The 5,393-nt window shown below is 34.4% G+C and overlaps 1 long non-coding RNA gene across 1 annotated transcript; it reads right to left on the bottom strand.

The window, feature by feature from the left end:
- Positions 1-234: 234 nt before the first annotated feature.
- On the bottom strand, positions 235-4,931 carry LOC101464931 (uncharacterized). The gene is made up of 5 exons (XR_013099165.1): positions 4,870-4,931; positions 4,341-4,733; positions 2,730-2,948; positions 2,488-2,549; positions 235-560 (listed from the first exon to the last, which is right to left on the bottom strand). It is a non-coding gene; the product is annotated as an uncharacterized LOC101464931 (long non-coding RNA).
- Between the last annotated feature and the right edge of the window lie 462 nt (positions 4,932-5,393).

Raw genomic sequence — 5,393 nt, 5'->3', positions numbered from 1 at the left:
GAAAATATGTTTGTATATTGAGGCTTGTGGTGGTGTGTCCGCAGACACAAAAGATAACCAAAAACTGATTGAAATCTAAAAAAATAGGGATAATAATTTTAGAGAGTATATAATTTCAAGGATTAGTCTAAATCAACAATTTAAAAAAAGGCAAAGGAAGTATACTCTCTAAAGACATTCAACAGACCATGGGTACGAAAAGATATTTTTTATTTAAAAAATTTAGTTTCCTATAATAAGCGCTGTAATTTACACAAATCTGACAAAATCATCAGAATTCATCACTCTTTTTCTGGATACTTTGTTAGTTTTACTTCTAAAGTTATTTACATGCAACAGTCACCAAAACTACAATTTAAGGAAAACATAAAGAACAATTAAAACAAAAAATTAAAATTCAATAATGACTAACTCTGTTCAGTTACAAATAAATAAAACAAACAAACTACGTATATAATTTTCAGTGGAAGACAGCGTTTTCTCCATCTTGAATCCGTCTAAAGATTTTTTTGTCCATTTTGAGCCTGGAACCAGACTTGTGTTAAACACAAATCTTCATCCTGAGAAACAATTTGACATTTAGAATCATAACTTCTTCTGATATTAAGATAAGATAAGATAAGATAAGATAACCTTTATTAGTCCCACACGTGGGAAATTTGTTTTTATTTGTTTTTATTAAGTAATTACTTAAATGAATACTGCAATCATTAGAACAATATGGAATTTTAAAAAGGACGTTCTGTTTGAATGCCATATGTCATTAAAAAAGTACTGACACATTATTTGTGTTTATCAGTGTTGTGTGTAATGTATTACAAACTAATAAACTGTTATAATCACATTATAGTTAGGGATGGGAATTGATAAGAATTTAGCAATTCTGATTCCATTATTGATATCACTTATCAATTTTATTCCTTATCGGCTCCACTTTGAGAGCCAGCACCATCAGTAAGAAGCATATCAAAGACATTACATTTGTGCAAGTTATTCATGCTGTGTGGACTAATATCTGCGAATGTTGCAGGTATTTCCCCTCTTTGTTGTGATCAGTGTTGCAGTCATTCCTCTAATGAAATAGTGTATTAATGAAATTAATTTATTACATTACATTCGCATTTATCCTGAAATTATCTGATATTAGTGGTCATTTAACAATATAAACCTATGAGCTACAGCCCCCCCACCCCACCCACTCACACACAATACAAGTACTTGTGCTAATAAGGACACACAATTGATCTTTCTCTTAGTTTTTAGGTATGAACCTAAAGCTGACAGCACATAGCAAAGTTGAAAACAAGCACAAACAGACTTGATTCTGTTGAAACATGAACAGGTAGAAATGGAGGCTTCAGCCTGACTGCGAATCACTTCCTTTGTTATAAAAAAAATCTGGCTGTTTTGCTGGGGTCAGCACTCATTTAACTTTAATGTTACTCCGGGATTTTGGCTATCTTAGCACTAGGTAGCGTTGGCATGCTTTCAAAGCACTGAAGTTATGTTATTTGCATAGTACAATTGTTTCTGTTCTGGACACAGTTTGCACTTCTGCTCCTGCTCTCATCCTTTTGTGCATTAAAAGTAAAAGTAATGTCTATATAAAGGCTGCAGACTTCGCCACTATCTTCTGATCCGGATTCCCAGTAGTTAATTTCCAAGGAAGTGAACTGAATTCCAAGGAACTGAACTACCGAGAAGAGTTGGTTCTACTCAATTCTCAAGTATAGTAATGTAATGAATAACTGTAATAAATTCAGTAATCACATGAGTCACATCAGTAATTATCCCCCCTTGCATTTGTGGTATAATGAGCTCACTTTAGAGTATGTGGTGGGAAACGATAAACTGTACAGCAGTCTACAGATTTTAAAGAGACTGGATATTTTTATTTCACAAAAAGACATGCATGTGGTGACAGAGTTGAAACTGTGCCCAGGCCACAACAACAATCCTTTTTTTGTGTGTAGATACTTATGTAACTTTGCAGAAACTTAAGTCTATTTTATCTTATTCTCCTATCCTAAAAGAATTCAAATCTAAATCTACATGGTGCAAAACTGTGTCTCATTGTTCTTGTAACAGTGACAATAAAGATCTATTCTATTCTATTCTATTTGGTCTGTTTTCTAACGCTGTCAGCTTTTTGTTAAAAGTTTTTTTCCCCTTTCCTTTTCTTTATGTTAAAAGTTAATCACCTGGGTTCATTCCCATTAGGATAGAGATTATGTTAATGTGTGGGACTGTAACAGAAGGTTTATATAGTTAACTGCTAGCTATGTGATGTAAAAACATTGTAATGACTAGCTAAAAAAATTATCCATCATTTTGTAATTTTGTACAGTAATTGATGATCTTATAGTAAGTAATTGATAATAATGTGTATTACATTACTCTTTTGAATAGTGACCCACACACAGCTGTTTATGCAATAAAAAAAACAAAAACAAGTGTAGATAAGAAAATGAAGAAGAGAAAGTTTACCTCATTCTGTCTCCTTTGATTATTGTGATCTGGTCTGTTCTGAAAAAATTGAAGTTCTTTTTCTGCATAAACAAAAATGCACTATCATACTGGAGCATTCAGCAGCAACAGTGCCATTAAGAATTTGCCATTTAATGGTTGTAGATAGTTTTGTGGAGGACTGTGTGTGTGTGTGTGTGTGTGTTTGAAGGTGAGTCAAACAATTCGAAAAATTAAATTCTAATAATTAAAATATACAGTACCTGTTTTCCGACACAACTGATAAATAAAAATAAAGGAAAAAAATGAAATGAGAATAGAAAATCCTGGTGTAAACATCATCAGCCAGGGCACGAGACTGGAACCACAGGTTCTGTCGTAGACAGCACGAGGAGTGGAGTCAGGTCGAGTATTGGAGTCAGAGTGAAGAGTGGAGTCAGGGCAAGGACTGGAATCAGGGCAAGGACTTGTGTGAGGTGAATCTGCATGAAATAAGTTGTGTATTAGATCTACATTTTTACTACAATCCACTTATGTATAGTGCTTTGTATAGTGTGTTTAGTTTACACAATATAGAAACACTGTGTAGCAATCTAGTTTAGTACTGACTTTAGTTATTGTACGTCTTAAGTGGCAAGCACACTGCTCTGTTTACTTCATGTAAGATGACTTTCAATCACAAGAAAGCCCCACACTAAAGTATATCCTGCTTTATCGTCTTTTCTACTCTAAACGGACTATTATTTACAAAAGTAATACCATAATGCATATTCAAACACTTCAAACCAGCAAATAAAATTATAAACACATTAAGAAACATTTTTTACAGCAAGACTTACCTTTGCATTCCCATTTGAAAAAAATTCAGGTTTAATAATATTAACATCATTTGCAGTTTATTATTTTCCTTTACGTATTTTACTGGATATTAAACATGAGTGTTTTTTAACTAAGAAGGTGATGCAAAAACAATAGCCAAAAACTTGGTGTGCAGTGTGTACTTAAAAGTTTGTGGAAACTGGACAAGTGCAGGACAAAAGAAGTGGAAGACCTAAAACACTATCTACACCAAATGAACTGCATTTGAAAGTGATTTCCTTAAGAAAATGTTAAAAAACAATCCACCAAGACTTGCAGCTGGAAATGCAGCTGGCCCTTCAGTTGATACATGTATGGTTCACCTAGGCTAGGGGTCGGCAACTTTCAACATCATAAGAGCAATTTTAGCTCTTTCTACCAAAGAACTGGCCAAATTACCCAAGAGTTGCACTGAAAATCAGGGACAAAATAAAAAATAAATAAAAATGAGGGATGGGTAAAGATTTTTGCTTATGTCAGAATTAAATACAGTAGATGCACAGAAGCAATGTCTTTGTTAAACAGACTTCAGCAGGACAATGTCCCCAAACCTACAGTCAAAGTCATTAAGAACTATCTTCAGCCTAAAGAAGAACAAGAAGTACTAGAAGTGACGGTATGGCCCCCACAGAGCCATGATCTCACCATCGAGTGTATGAAAAGACAGAAGGATGTGAGGAAGCCAACATCCACAGGAGATCTGTGGTTAGTTCTCCAACATGTTTGGAACAACCTACCAGCCGAGTTCCTTCAAAAACTGTGTGCAAGTTTACCTAGAAAATTTGATGCTGTTTTAAAGTTGGTCACACCAAATATTGATTTGATTGAGATTTATCTTTCATTTGTTCATTTACTGCATTTTGTGGATTGATGAAAATAAATGATTAACACTTCCATTTCTGAAAGCGTTCTTTGTTTACAGCATTTTTCCTCACCTGCCTAAAAGTTTTTCACAGTACTGTATGCATATATATAACAAACCAACAAAAAAACCCCAATCACACATGAGTACTTACTGATTAAGATTCTTGTTGCGATACTGGCATATCTGTGGTCATATCTGACCTGAACGCTTGTGCCATCTACCCACTGTTCCTTTTCAGTTCCACAGTAATAGAGGCCCTCATCAGAATCAGAAATATTCATGATCAGCAGATCATAGGATCCAGAGGACTGATTCTTTTTAAAGTGGAAGCGTAATAGAGAATTCACTGAAATTGCTCGGTCACTGATTTTTTTCCATGCATCTTCTTTTAGTTTCAGAACAAGAGGAGGCTGATTTTCATGGGTACAATTTCTGTACCACACAATATATTCCTCAGAAAATGCTTCACAGTCACAATTCAGAGTGACGTTCTGTCCTGATGTCACTGTCAAATCCACCACTGATCCAGAAATCCAATGACCTCCTGAAATACAAACACAATAACAAATTTTGCCAGTGTTGAGTACAAGATGTGATGTAGATTTCCAAATAGAGTTGACACATTCATTTAATGTTTTATAATATTAATGTATAATTTAATTAGTTGTACAAAATATTACCTAAAAGAAGGACAAGAATGACATGAAGGCTGTCCATGTTTGATGATTACCTGCAGTTAAAAGACAGTAAGAATGGTGTGACTCTCGAATGTCATCGCCTACACATTACTTTTCCACTAAAGGAAATGCAAGTTGCGATCGGGTGGTGGAGTGGAACCTTCTATTCTGTGGTTACACTGTGTCAGTGCAATGTCATGTGATGGTCTGGATGTAAAAATTAAAGTTCTTTTAACATGACAGACTGCTTTTCAACATGCTTTTCAGTCTTAGCCATTATAGACATGAACAAGAACACTCAGGGATTGCATCTTCTCCCAAAGGACAAGAGGTACACACGAATTTTGATGAGCTATGATTTTTTTTATTACAACATTCTGACATCAGTCTTTTATGGCATCATTCTGATGTCATATGGTATCATATTAAAAAGGTTAAAAGTTTGCTGTACAGTAAAATGACATATTACTTGATATGCATCCTTGAAACTTTATTTAAGGTCAACTTTGACCTTGAGCACTAACAAT

Source organism: Maylandia zebra, linkage group LG6 (assembly GCF_041146795.1).
Source record: "Maylandia zebra isolate NMK-2024a linkage group LG6, Mzebra_GT3a, whole genome shotgun sequence".
In the NCBI taxonomy this organism is placed as follows: Eukaryota; Metazoa; Chordata; class Actinopteri; order Cichliformes; family Cichlidae; genus Maylandia; species Maylandia zebra.
This window is presented reverse-complemented; position numbering and strand designations above follow the sequence as displayed.